Source organism: Theobroma cacao, chromosome 5, assembly GCF_000208745.1.
Source record: "Theobroma cacao cultivar B97-61/B2 chromosome 5, Criollo_cocoa_genome_V2, whole genome shotgun sequence".
Taxonomy (NCBI): Eukaryota; Viridiplantae; Streptophyta; class Magnoliopsida; order Malvales; family Malvaceae; genus Theobroma; species Theobroma cacao.
Window position 1 is genome coordinate 33,220,677 of NC_030854.1, and position 15,850 is coordinate 33,236,526.

General features: G+C 31.2%; 2 long non-coding RNA genes and 1 pseudogene across 2 annotated transcripts; 2 read left to right on the plus strand and 1 right to left on the minus strand.

Annotated features, from left to right (window-relative positions):
* LOC108662275 lies at positions 3,805 to 6,077 on the minus strand. Its single transcript, XR_001928126.1, has 3 exons — positions 5,460 to 6,077; positions 5,276 to 5,362; positions 3,805 to 4,067 (listed from the first exon to the last, which is right to left on the minus strand). It is a non-coding gene; the product is annotated as an uncharacterized LOC108662275 (long non-coding RNA).
* LOC18599657 lies at positions 6,955 to 8,894 on the plus strand (annotated as a pseudogene).
* On the plus strand, positions 10,315 to 11,008 carry LOC108662274. The gene is made up of 2 exons (XR_001928125.1): positions 10,315 to 10,538; positions 10,679 to 11,008. It is a non-coding gene; the product is annotated as an uncharacterized LOC108662274 (long non-coding RNA).

Below are 15,850 nucleotides of genomic sequence, written 5' to 3' on the forward strand. Positions count from 1 at the left end.
CTCATCTTTCTTCGTCGTCCAAGATGAATATTGAAAAATCTAGTCTTCAGAGTGAAGTTGAGAGGGAAAGTAACGAAAGTGAAGCAGACAAGTAAAAGAGGAAGAAAACATAAGCTTCAAGGAGCAGATGCTGAAGATCTGAAGATGCTGAATGGAACCTTATTGGATGGTGATGTTATTAACAAAAGTAATCGGATCTTTGAAGAGGCAAAAGAAATTTGGGGTCTCGGCAAGAATCTTGTTCGTTTTGCTAATTCTAGTGAAGATTGGATAGTTGAAAAGTTGAAGAATTTAGGAGGTCTAACCTCTCTCTTCGTGAGCTGTAACTCGTTACAGGGGAAAGTTCAGTAATTATATATTTGATCTTTTTGGTGTTGTTTTGAATATTTAGAGGAATAGTTTGCTGATGTTGTTAGTGTTTTCAACATAGGAATTATCTTGTATCGCTAGGAGTTTGTTTTGTGATGTGATTAATAGTATTTTAAGAATATAATTGGTGACAAAAAAAAAAGGATTTGCTAAAGTGCAAATCCTATGAAGCAAATGCGAGATTGATTTGCATAATGGAATAGAGGAAAAATAAAATCATTATTCTGCAAGAATAGAATAAGGGAGGAATAACTTTTATATAAGTTTGGTTCAAATGAATGAAATAGGATAAAAATTATTGTTATGATTTATTTCAATGATTGGTTGACAGGAATAGTTTTATGAATAATTAAGGAATAAGTGATAAATAATAAAAATACTCTTTATTAAAATTAAAGAATTTATTTTGTTAAAAGATAAAAATATTCTAAGTAATAAAATCAAAATACCTTTAATTAAATAATATTTTCACCAAAATACAAACATATTTTTATTATAATTTAATAATATTTTGTATTAGAAGATAATTAAACCTTTTATTATAATTAAATAATATTTAATATTAAAAGACAAAATGCATTCTTCATTAAATTTAAATAACACAAAATGCATCAAGAATGAGAATAAAGGGGAATGGCTATTCCATTCCTCCAACCAAGCACTTTTGAAATTGGAATTTTGGTAACCAATTTAAGATTGTCTGCTTGATGTCATGAGAAGGTGTACATTTCATTTTGTCCTAAATCTTTTAGTGTGAATTTCAAAAGTAATTTCAAATGAAATCATCATTGATAATTAGTCTGATTTTCAATTTTAAGTATTCAGTGTTTGTTTCATTTGAACTTGTTTTAATTTAGTCTCAAGTTTTAATATTTTAATTGGACTTAAGGTCTAATTTACTAATTGAAAGTTTAGAGTCTAAACAACTAATTGGGTTTAATGAACCATTTTGGGCTTTCCTAACAGGTTTAATTTGTAAATTTAGAAAAAAAAAACACCAAAATTACTATCGATAAATAGAAAAATGTATAAAAAGAAAAAGAAAAAGATGGACTACCATGGCTTAGCAAGGTAGTCAGCATTCCTTCCTCTCACTTCTCTTCTTCAGCTTATCACTGCCATTACTACCAAGATAAAACAAACAGAAATGTCTTGGTGGAACAGTACCAACCTTCACTTTGCTCCTCTTCCCATTTGTCTCCCTCATCTCTGCCATGACCAAATCCAAAATCAGACGAAACCAGTTACAGCCTCCTCCTAATTAGCTCCTCAGAACCCACCATTTCCCACGCCCACTGCAACTCCTACAACTCCAAATTCCTACTCAATCACCATCCCTCTAACGACGTCAGTACCAAACCTCACCATCAAACACCAAAATAATTTTATTTATGGAAAGATTAAATTAGGGAGAAAAATCTGGTCAAAATCTTGGAACAAGAGAGATGTTGGGAGTCCCATATCTCCACCAATATCAAGTACCTATTATAAATATCAGAACCCCATTGTTCCAGATAAGAAGAACCTTTGGTTTAAAGGATCATGTGACGAAACACAATATACAGAATGGTGATAAATTATAAGATAAAGAATGACATGATGAAATCCGATACAGAAACGACGTGATGAGAAATGATACAAAAATAGCATGACGACACATAAAACAAAAAATAAATATAACAAAACATGTAAACTTATAATGTGACGTTGAACGATAAGATGGGGTCATGGCGTCAAAAAGATTTATCTGGATGTATAAAAATATCTTGAAGATTTGTTTTATGCTGTTTGGGCATTAATTTTTCTATTGCTTATAATGTGAAGTTGATCTTTCTTTGGGACCGGGGCAGTAATATTGTTTGTTTTGAAGTTGTCTAGCCACCGACTTCAATTTTTCCTTCCACACACTCTCCTCTTCCTTTGAATTGGTTCACCTTCCCTCTTTTCCCTTTCCTTTCCTTCCTCTCTTCTTTCTTCTTTCTTGGCCCTAAGCCGTCATCACTACTACTTTCGACGTTGTCTTTCTATAAGAGCAAATTAAAGTTGTTGGCCAAGAAAAACTAGGTCGATGTTCACCTAAACAAGATCCCCGAATGCTGTGGGTTTTAGTCCTTTATTGCTCCCTTATTTCCACCTTATTTTCGTAGGATTGATGAACTTGAATAGAAGGCATTGAAACAAGTGAACAAGTGAAAATATTTGGACAAAGCTGGTTGTCGGCATTGGATACTGGATAGAAAGTAGGAACCCGAGGGTAATGTAGCAAAACAGCTTTTCAATTTGGGTAATGTAGGGTCTTTGCAAGTGAGTAGGACCAGTGAATTGTGTTCCAAATCAATGATTCAAAATGTACACAAGTGGTTCAAGTGTTATCGAGAAAGATATTCTTGAATAAAATGATGAGTGATGTCAATGCGCGTGGAATACTGTATTAATGGCTTGAAGACCGGCGTACAAAAAGTTCCTCTCATTTTCTATTTGGTGGAACTTTGTCTGGGATTGTCGAGACCATGTGCAATGCACTTGGAAGACATCCTTAACTTATTTTGTTTCATATGATTTGAGACTTAATATTTGTGTTTAACATTTACATAGATGATCGGTGACAGACATCGGACGACGGTGAACGACTATCAGATTTTGGGTTTAGAGAGAGAAAGGGAGGCAGCCGTTGGTCTTGTGAGAGGAAGAGGAGAAAAATAGATTTTCACAGTTAGATTTTGCAATGTCAGAGTTAACTAATGTTATATCAATTCAAAAATTTTCATGTTAATTTCATCAATGTCATACCTGTAACTTTAACAAATGAGTTTTAATAGTTAACCATCGATTGACATTATTAAATTTTAAAAATATAAAATTCGATTTATATGAATTATAATAAAAAAAATTAAATTTAACTTTTTGGTAGAGTACAGACTAAACACAGAATTGACCGATATGGTGCTGTTAGTTTTGTTTAAGTTAATTGGAATTGCAATTATATTTTTGTTATTGGTTAGAGACTAAGATTATATTATCTTTAGCGTATTATGGGGAAGAATTTGTTTCGGTTTGGGTTTGCTTTCTTTGGGCCTTTTATTCTAAAACATTTTATGGCTCAGAATGACTTGAATTATCTTGTTTTACTTTGTCTGACTAAATTTAACTTTTTGTGATGTTTTTTTGGAACGTGACAAATTAATCTTTCTTTTCATTTACTGTGGAACTTTGTCTGACTAAATTTAACTTTTTGTAATTTTTTACTTTTTTCGGGAAGGTGACAGATTAATGTTTTTTCTTCCATTTACTGTAGAAGCGCACCTTGTAATCCATATAATAATTGTAATAATAATGTCAACTATGTAATGACTCCTCCTATGTCGCTATCAGCGTTCGAAACCTCCGAAAAATCTCGTCAAATCCCGAACAAATCTCATTTGAGATTTTCATTAGATTCATTAAATATACATTCACGTACGTAAGCGAATAATAATAAATGTACTACTGTTTACTCCATTCTAAATAATAACAATTAAATATCATCACAAAGTCTTTGCACAATACATGTCCATGAGTTAAAAACACTTTACAACATCTAACAATTTCTTTATGACACAATCCTAGGTAGCGGAGTGACTCAGAGTGGAGGGCTATGAGATGCCTTTACCTATTTGAGGTGGACCGTACGCGCTGATGATTACACGCTAGGCTAATCCCTATTTGCAAAAAGGAAAATAAAAGGGTGTGAGTCTCTCAAACTCAGTGATCATCGACTCCGTGAGTAGGACGTAGATGGAAAACAAGCAAACAACAGATAATTTGAATTTTAAAATACAGGATTATCAAAAACAAATTTAATTGAAAGGGAGGTTTGTGCCTTATAGATATGATGCTGTAAAATCACAATGCAATATTTAATTTGGCAAAATGATGTTGAAAACAAGAGTACCAACTCAGTGTTAAATCATCGAAAATATGATTTATCGTCAATATATGAATATTAATATAAAGCTATGCATGCTCCCAAACGCATGGCATGTAAAAAAAACAACTTGATCAACCACATAAACCTTCTCGTAATCATTGCGTAAGAATTTAAAAGCTTTCATTAAAAACAAGGGGAGCTGTAGAAAAATCTTGACTTTCCACCGGCAAAAGAATCGCGTCGAAAACTCACGAGGCTCTCAAGTAAGAAAGTATAATATCAACACGTGGACCCACTTCCACATACAAACAATTCGAGAGCATCGCTTCCATCAGATTCTCACATGCCATGATAGTCTCAATGATGTTGACCGACATCGGATAATCAAGTGGTCGCAATCGCGTATCACTGGTGGCCTAACCACGCATACATATATCACAGGCCGTGACCCCCGTCACGCCTAACCACCCGTCAGTGACCCAAAGATTCTCTAGCTAGAGCTCACTCGTGCACGAGAGTCACATTTAACCAAAGTGACGCCCGACCTACTCTTGACGCTCTCGGTTTGTCAAAACATGTTTCAAAACAGCATCCAGTTTCTCAAGACCTTTTTCCTTAAATCATTCAAAATCAAAGTTTGGTAACCCGATAAATTGTTTTTCACATTAATTGTCATGATGTAAATACTTGAATAAAAATCGGACTAAAACCGACTCTCAAAAGCTTACATAAAAATCATTTAGCAAATGCATTTATCTATGCACATCACACAAAAATATAAAGCACAAATTTTTGATGCAAAACAAAAAGAAAAGCTTGATTTCCAGTTTTCAAAACACTTTACGTATATATATCCAAAACAATTTTTAAAAATAATTTACATTCATAATTTTTTAAGATTTCTAACAGCTCATGCTAGCCACAAATTTTATGCTTAAAGTGAACTATACGTATATATATATAAATACAAAAATTTTAAAATCGATACCTCCTACTTACCTTACAATAGCAAGATATTACGTCGCTATCAGTTGAAAGACGTATCTAACTATTCTTTCTTACCAATAGCTCGTTATTTTCTTCGACCTGTCATCACAAAACACCACCTTTACTTATTATTCTTAAATATTGAAATCCACTTAAATATATATATTATTTTATTTTATTTTTATGCTTCCATTACCTTTCTTTCTTTCTCCTTTCTTCTCTTTTATGCCGGCAGAAATTCCCTCCTTTCTTCCTCTCAAAACCTGCAGCAATTTCCTCCATTTCTTCCTCTCAAAACCGGCAACAATTCCCTCATTTCTTCCTCAAAACCGGCAGCAATTCGGCCCCTTCTTCCTCCTTAAAATCGCAGCAATTCAGCTCCCTTTTCCTCCTTAAAATGGCAGCAAACCAGCTCCCTTTTTCCTCTCAAAATTGGCAGCAAAACTCTTTCTTTTTCCCTCTCAAAATTTGCAGCACAAAGCCTCTCTCTTTACTCCTCTAAACGGCAGCAGCTGCCATTTTTCAGCTCTCTCTTCCAGCCCTCTCTTTCTCTCTTTTGCCTTCCTTTCTTTCTCCCTTCTTCTTTCTTTTCTTTTCAGTTTTGGCCGGCCTTCCTTCTCTCTTTATTTCTCCATGAAAGCTGATGGCAGGAAGGAAAAAGAGAATGAATTTCAACGGTTTCACGTGAAGGGGGGCGGACGTGACAACTCATTGCCAATGTCTTCCTCTCATTTTTTTCTTCTTTCTCTCTTTTACACCTTACTTGCCGGCCCCTACCATCATTCATGACTAAAAAAAATATTTATTTGACTTTTTAATTGACCACATGAGCGGCTGCCCAAGCTGGTCTTCTTTTTCTCTTTTTTTTTTTTTTCTATTCCTTTTCTCCCTTCATAGTTTCATTGACCGGCCTCCTCATCTTTTCCTTTTTTTTTTCCCTTTCACTTTGACCGGCCCCTATTACTTCACATGCCTTAAAATAAAATATATTTTAACTCTTTTATTTCACATGATTACTGTCTAATTATTTTATTTGTCACATTTTTTAACTTCAATTAACACATTTGTACATAATTTTGTAATTTTTATATTTTAAAATTTAATACTTCTTACACATATAAAAATTTTAATTTCTTTCTATCTTCTTTCTCTTACACGTTAATAATTAAAATATTAAAGTCACATTTTAACACGATGTCACTATAATATTTAAATATTTACTTACCGCTAACGTCACTTAATAAAATCACGCGGATACAATTACCATCGTTTTTCTCTAAATTTCTTTCTTACTTCTTCTCCTTCACTTAAATTAGTCATAAACCCTTCTTCCATACTAATTTTTATAATTAATAAAATATTAATATTTTAATATTATTTTAATTTAAAATATTCTTTTCGTCCATAATCGCTCTTTGACACTTAAATTTATATCAAGCGACCTTTTACTTTATCAATAGGATTTTATTGACGACTAAATGAAGATACGCGGTGTTACAAACTAGATTGGACATCATTTTATCCAGTTTATTAGGTGGTCCTTATAACACTTGGTGGCAAATGATTCTCCAGATCTAATTAAGCCACTTCCGTATATATTTCATAAATCTGATTGTAGTTGTTCACCGACAAATGGCTGAGCAACAAAAAATTAAAACAAAAATTCACCTATAAATACGAGAACAACATAGTGAATGAAATACGAAGTAGAAGTCTCCATTTAATCTTCTCATTTAGCCTTTTCATCATTTTTTGCCATGGCACTGCTACCACCCACTTCTCTAGTATTTACAGTCCGAAGGCATGAACCCGAGCTAGTGGTCCCGGCTAAGCCTACCCCTCGTGAGTGTAAATTACTGTCGGACATCGATGACCAAGAGGGTCACCGGTTCCAAATTCGAGGGCTCCATTTTTATCGGTTCAAACCCTCCATGCAAGGGAAGGACCCCGCTTGTATTACAAAGGAGGCACTTTCCAAAGCCCTAGTGTTTTATTATCCATATGCTGGTAGACTAAGGGAAGGGACAAACCGCAAGCTTGTGGTGGATTGCACCAGAGAAGGTGTGCTGATTATTTAGGCTGACGCTGATGTTACACTTGATCAATTTGGTGATTCACTACACCCTCCATTCCCATGTTATAAGGAGCTTCTTTATGAGGTCCCTGGCGCCACCGAAATATTAAATTGCCCATTGCTGCAAATTCAGGTATACATTTTACAAAGTAACTATATATTTTTTTTAATTTCAAGATTCAACCTTTTATTAACTATATTCAAATTAAGATGCAATTTTCAATTAATTTTATATAAGGATTGAGAGGTAGGTTAAATGAAATTTCGTCACATGTAGACGTGGACTTTTATTACTGTTGTGATCACTTATTAGATATCATTAAAAAAATTTCTAAACAGTAACTAAGTTAATTATGTACTTAAAAATTTAAATTAATGTTTTTAACTAATGATTTTAATAGATATAAACTCAAAGACGAAGATTTATATTTAGTGAGCATCAATTTAAGTTTATATTATAATAAAAGCTTTAAAATTTAAATATAATAACATATGTTACAAGGATACTTATAAATAAATTTCATAAAAAAAAATAGAACAAAAGTACTTTCTCATATATATATATATATAATATATATATTTAATACGACAAATATAAAAGATTAAAGTGACTTTGGTTAAACAGGTGACCCGCTTGAAATGTGGTAGTTTCATCTTGGCCCACCGGTTTAAACACACCATGAACGACGCGGTTGGGCAAAGCCAATTCATGTGTGCCATGGGGGAAATGGCACGAGGTGCACTTGCTCCCTCAACCCCACCGGTTTGGGAAAGGCACCTCTTGAATGCTCGACACTCACCGCTTATAACATGTGTCCACGACGAGTACGACAATGCCACTCTCACAAATGGCATAGAAATGCCAGACAACCTGCTTCATCGCTCTTTTTTCTTTGGACCAACTCAAATTTCAGCTCTTCGTAGATTTGTCCCTCACAACCTCCGTTGTTCAACGTTCGATATCGTAGCTGCATGCTTATGGCGTTGTCGTACAAAAGCCTTGAAACTTGGCCCTAATGACGATGTTCGCTTCATCTGCATTGTCAATGGACGGTCCAAGTTTAATCCTCCCTTGCCGTCAGGATTTTACGGGAACGCACTCGGTTACCCGGTGGCTCTAACTACTGCAGGACAACTATGCCAAAATCCAATGGAATACGCAATAGAGCTAGTGAGACAGGCCAAGGCAAAGATAACGGAAGAGTACATGAAATCGACGGCTGATTTGATGGTGATAAGAGGTCGGCCAAATGTTAACACAGTTCGGTGCTTCATGGTGTCAGATTTAACACGTGCCAAGTTCAGAGAGGTTGATTTTGGATGGGGTGAGGCGGAGTTTGGTGAACCAGCCTATGGTGGGGATAGAATAAGCTTTAAAATACCATCCAAGAATAAGGAAGGAGAGGGTGGGATTGTGGTGCCAGTTTGCTTGCCAGCCCCAGTAATGGAAAGCTTTGTTAAGGAACTAGATGGGATTTTGTCCAACAACGAGGCAGCGGTTGGAGCTGAGAATGAAATTTTGAGATGCAAAATTTAAAGTCCTAAAACAAATATTTAATGAGGTATTTTTTTATTGAAATTAAAAAAATTATTAAATTTTTATTTTTTTAACTTTTTGATATGCAAAATTTTTATATTTTTTAAATGACTAATACAAAATCAACAATCAAAATTTTTAATTCAAATAAATCAACTATCACATAAAATAAAAGTAATATAACAATATAATATAAATTAAAAATTAAAAAAAAAGTCTATAAATATTACACAATAGTACTTAATTGTTGAATACTTATTGCAAACTGTAAATGAGGTTCATGACTTTATAAGATAATAACATAACAAATTTCTTATGTATTCTTTAGAGAAAAATTGAAGTTAAAGGAAGAAGGAAGAAAGAGCAAATGAAAAAAAAGAATTCAAAAGTAGATATTATACATTGAAAAATAAATAATTGATTTTATATATAGGAGAAAAAATAGTTGTTAGAAATCATTAAATATGTTGATTGAAAATAAGAGATATAAGTGAGAAAAAATAGTTGTTGGAGATTATTAAATATATATGACCGTTAGTTGATTGAAAATAATATAGTATTCTAGAAATTAGAAAGTGATAAAAAATTGAGGTTTATTAGACACACAATTAAAAAAGTGAGAAAACAGATAATTTTATTAATTATTAATTATTTTTATATTTTTAATATAATAAATTATATTATAAAATTATAAGAATTGGGGTCTAAAGCCCTTGCTTGGGTGGCTTAACCCAAGGGACCAGCCCTGGTTTTGTCGTTTTTTTAGTTCATACGAATTTCTTGCGGACAAGGTGTAATATACTATAATTTAGTGCAGCTACGTAATATTTTAGTATGGGCAGCTACCTAATGCATTCTTGGCTTTCTTCCAATTTTTCACCCAATGCATTCGTTGTAATATACTATAATTTAGTGCAGCTACCTAATATTTTAGTATGGGTAGCTACCTAATGCATTCTTGGCTTTCTTCCAATTTTCACCTAATGCATTCGTTGTAATATACTATAATTTAGTGCAGCTACCTAATATTTTAGTATGTACAGCTACCTAATGCATTCTTGGCCTTGTTCCATCTTTTCCCCTAATGCATTTGTTGTAATATACTATATTTTATTGCAGCTACCTAATACATTCTTGGCTTTTTTCCAATTTTTCCCCTAATGCATTCGTTGTAATATACTACAACTTAGTGCAACTACCTAATATTTTAGTATGTGCAGCTACCTAATGCATTCTTGGCTTTCTTCCAATTTTTCCCCTAATGCATTTGTCGTAATAGACTATAACTTAGTGCGGCTACCTAATGAATTATTGGCTTTCTTCCAATGTTTTCCCCTAATGCATTCGTTGAAATATACTATATCCTAGTTTAGCTACCTAATGCATTCTTGGCTTTCTTCTATTTTTTTCCCTAATAAATTCGTTGCAATATACTATATTTTAGTGTAGCTACCAAATGCATTCTTGACTTTCTTGCATGTTTTTTCCTAATACACTCGTTGTAATATACTATATTTGGTACTAGTTAATTTTTATATAGCTGTCACGAGTCAAAGATAAATAACTGAAGACTTAAGAAACTTCCATTATAATTTCAGGCATCTGTCAATGTCTTTTTCTTGAGATGGCACAACGAATTAACTTGCGCAGACTCTTCAATTCTGGTTGGCATAATAAACCTTTTGTATTTTATTTTGTTTGACTAAAATCTATTGCTTGCCCTATTGTTTCCTTCATTTCAATTGATTTATTATTGTCTTAACTATCTATTCACCCAGTCCTGACTTGTTCTTTCAATTTGCAGTTAATCTTGGTCTGAACTCTGCATCAATAAATTATTCCTTAATACCAGACAAAGACAAGACAACAAGGATCTTTCATATATGAAAATAAATCACTTAACATTTATTACTATGATCAGTTACATAGTCCAATAATTGAGTCAATATGTAAGTCTTCGTCTCTCTCTTTTCTTTCTAGCAGTTTCTCTGCAATGCCATTTTTGTTATCAGGAAGTGCACACCATGTGGCTCTCACCGATATTTCAGGTTGAGTAAGTTTTGGTTTCATGTTGTAATTTTATTGAAAAATTAAACTTTGAAAAGGTTATTGTAAAAATCATTTTTCCTTTGTTCTTTTTGGCTCAATTCTCATTTTGTATTGAAAAATTCAGAGCATTTTTAACTGACCGAAAATGAGAAGGGAAACGTTCATTATTGAATCGCATTAAAAGATCAGCTGGGTCTAATATGCATTCTTGGAACAAAAAGGATTACAGTCGAAGTTGCAAACCATGGTTATTGGTGGACTGGAAGTACTCCGAATATGTTATTCGTCGTGACTTTTTACTCCAAAACATTACTGTTGGGTCCATCTCACCATCTAATAATTAATACCAGATCACCAAAATCTATTTCTATACTACACGATACTGCCAAGTTGTTTCATTTTGATTCAAAAACATTTGTCTCATTTATGAATGACAATATGTATATATAATTTCTTATTTTCGTTCTTTTAAACATAAAATTCTAGTTCTGTTATTATATATATATATATACACTGATGCCAATGTTGGACTAATGTTGAGTCCATGTGCAAAACATTTGTCGTTTTTTTCAGACTGCAAGCATAAAGCTTAAAATGTTAGTTTAGTCTTCGTATTTGCCCAACAAAAATACTTTCTTTTTCACACTTTAAACGGCAAACAACAAAAATATAATAAATAAATAACTATCACTCCAAAAAAATAATAAATAAATAGAGAACAAAAACCAATTTTTATAAGAAAATTAATTACTCCATTCTGTTCATGTTTTACGACTTACAGCTTATCTTTGTCTCATTTAATTATCACTAGAGACAAAATTAAGACTTCAATTTTGAAAGAAGGACGAGATTAGAAATGTCCATGAATATTGTTGAATGGAATCAGATTTCTTAAGATAAAAAATATAAAAATGTGCAGTGGATGTAGAGCTTCAAAATCATACCCGTTTATATTACATAACTTTACTATGAGATATTAAGTTGTTATTTCTTTATCATTGTCACCAAATAAAGTTGTTACATTGAAAATATCACTTTATAAGGTTTTAGTTATCAATTAAGTACACCCAAGATATAATTGCATTAAATAATTGAAAATGTATATGATTGTTGATACATAATTTGACAGTGAAAATAATATTGACCAAATTAATGGTTGAATCTCAAGGCATTAAGATCTTCCTCTTCCTTGATCTATTAACACTTCAATAAGTAAAAATCTTAATCTTAATCTTAATCTTATCTTTATATAGTGAGTCCTTAGCCCAACCTTTTATAAGATTTAAAGTTTCTTACACAAGTCTACACTTTTAAACCAGATGTAACATTAGAGTCTAGATAATTTTATTAGATCATATTATGAATTATAATATTGTTTCTTTATTAAGACCAAATTAAGTTAACCCAATTTTAGTAAAATACAAAAAAATGTAAATTCACGCTTTAATTTTACAAGAAAATCTAACATTTAACTAGGGACAACTTAATAACTTTAAAGGTCTAAAGCAAAATATTTAAATGAGGTCTTTTTTATTGAAATTAAAAAAAAATTAACTTTGAATAACCAAATTCATATTTTTGATTTGACATATTTAAATATTTATTGTGAAGAGCCAAAAATATTTAATTATTATAATTATTTTATATTTTTTAATGGCTAATATAAAATCAACAAACAAAATATTTAATTCAAATAAATTAACTATCACATAAAATAAATACAATATAACAATATAATATAAATTCTAAATTAAGTAAAAAAATCTACAAAGATTAAAATAATAGTACCTAATTGTTGAATGCTTGTTGCAAATTGTAAATGAGATTTACGGCTTTATAAAGATAATAGCATAACAGACTTCTTACGTATTTTTTGAAGAAAAATTGAAGTTAAAGAAAGAAAGAAAGAGCAAATGAGGGAAGAAAAATTTAAAAGTTGATATAATAAATTAAAAAAAAAAAGTAATTGGTTTTATAGATAGGAAATAAAATAACAATTGGAAATTATTAAATACATTTTACCGTTAATTGATTGAAAATAAAAAAAAATAAGTGAGAAAAAATAGCTGTTGGAGATCATTAAATACATATTATCGTTAGTTGATTGGAAATAAGAGAAATAGTTGAGAATTAAGAGTATTTTAGGAATTGAAAAATGATAAAAAATTAAAATTTATTAAGCACATAATTAAAGAAGTGAGAGAATATGTTATTTTATTAATGATTTTTTATTTTTAGTCTTTTATATATTTTTAATAGGAAATGAGTTAATTAGTTGAAAATTAATAAGGATGTGGAACTGAGAAAAAATAAATATTTATTAAATATGAAAGGATAGTTAAATATTTTATTGATTATCTTAATTTTTATATATTTTTAATTTAATTAATTATATTATTATTATAAAAATATGAGACGTCTCTAAATTTGGGACCTAAAGGCCTTGCTTGGGTGGCCTTACCTGACTAATTAATAACTATTTAACACTAATTAATTTAAATTTGGATTCATGAGCTTGTTTTGAAATATTTTAACAACTATTAAGAAGAGATTGGCCGAATAGGATTTGAACCTTGATATATATTAGCCCCCGTAGATATAGGAGAGGAAACAATGCTTAAGTCAAATTTCAATTGTTAGTTCACAATATATAATTATCACAATTAATTTTAATCTTCTTAAGCATACTATATTTAATAGCTAATGACCAGATTTTAATTATAATTTGGGGTATATTTGATTTATTTAATTATTATAACTTGTCCCATCGAAGTTTAACCCCTAGTTGGGCCATAAATTAGCTGCTCAAACTTGATGTCGATAGACAAGGCAAACCTTTTAGCTCATGAGGAGTACATAAAGGGGTTTACACATATATATTGGACATCACTGGAAACCTAAAAGTCTGAGCTAATGATGTGAGATCATCTCCCTTGTTGGAGCAAACCTTGTTTGCTTAGTGATGTCAACAAGTAAGGCATTCATTAATTTTGAGATATTCGAATTCGAACCTGATTAATAAAAGAGATATTCAAACCTTATAATTATCCGAATATTTTTTAAATTTATTATCTTAATCTGAACTTTGATACATACACACTACCCAATAATTATCTAAACTCGTTTAAAAACCCGATTATGTAAAAAAATTGTTAAAATGTTCTTCATGAGGACCCAATTATTCGAACCCGAATCTGTACTCATATCTATATACAATAATATTTTTATCTATATTCCATATAATTCACTAATAATTAAATTTATAAAAGCACACAAATAATAAAAATTAAATTTAAATAAGCAAAAACAAATATCTCAAATATCAACTTAAATAACAAAAAACAAATATCTAAATAACAACTTAAACAACATTACAAGTTTAATTAACTATATAGGTTTGTCTTTAATTACATGAATTTAAAAAAAAAATAAGTTCTAAAACTATTCTAATCTCACAACTTCTCTTTAGATATATATTTTATAAGTTTACATAAATAAAGGTATATATATTATAATTAATAATTTTGTAAGTTATAATTCTTGTAATATTAACAGAAAATAGAAAGTAAATATATTTATATTTAAGGTATATACACTAAATATATATAATAGTAATTATATTTTTTATAAATTAACACAATACATAGAGTATATGTATTAAAAATATTACAAGTTAATTAATAATAATAGCTTCATAAATTAATTAAATTAACAACATAAGTTTGTGTTTAATTATATGAAATTAAAAGACAAAACATAATTGGGTTCGGGTATCAGGTACCCAAGGGATGGTACCAGAACCCGATACAGATAGTGAAATTACTACTCAAACTCGATTATAAGGTATTCTAATCTTATATAATCGGGTTGAATACCCACAGATATCTTGTAACAGGATAACCATTGCTATGTCACCTTAGACCTAGCACTTGTTCTCTTATCCCTGAGCATTCAATCTCAGTGTACCACGTTCTTATTACTATATTCAACCACAGGTTGTGCTAGTGCACCATCCAAGTCAAACCTTTTATGTAATTATATAGACCTAACTCTTTTAAATGCCATTCAAAAATGAACCTAATTTTCCCTTGTCATTACCCGGAACACCCCATCGGGCCCGTGACAACCGTCGCGACGTCACGATAGGCACTCATTACCCCGAATGCCGATCGAAACCCCGCAAGGCTTAGCATCAGCTTTCGCATCTCCCCGGTTGTCAAACCCTGTTCTATAAAAAAATTACGACGTCATTTACATGCTCAATAGAATGTTTGTATATTTAGGAAGTTCGATGAATCGTTAAAAGACGATATTGCCCCTAATGGTATCATTAAGTCGATTAATTCTCGAACTAGTTCAAATAGGAATTTTAAGGTGAAATTAAGAGTTTCACAGTTCAGGGATGACTCAAAATGGTAATTCGGAGTTCGATGATCAATTTGGAGTCAAACCAAAATTTTTACTATCTAGGGGCAAAATGGTCATTTGCCACTTGGGGACAAATTGGAGAATGTTATGATTATAAGGGATGAAAAATATGTCTATGGGCAATTTTTCAGTTTTTGGGGTAAAAATGTAATTTTTCACTTTACGGGGGTAAAAGTGTAATTTTTAAAAATTTACTCCACCAAAACTTTGGAAAAGTCTAAAAATTTCATGGAAGACATGGATAAGTGAAGAGGATTGAGTGGTAGAAAAAAAAAGTCAAAAAGATGGCTAGAAAAAAATAAAATAATAAAATAATCAAAAGGTAAATAAAATAATAATATTTTATTAAGCCTATTAAAAGGCTTGAAAATTCCAGAATTCTTCATTGGGAGGGTCAGCCAAAACCAGCAGGAGAGAGAGAGAAATAAGAACAAACCCTAGAGTGAGAAAATTCAAAGAAAAAGTGTGATTTTTCAAGGAATCAAGTGTTTAAAGGTAT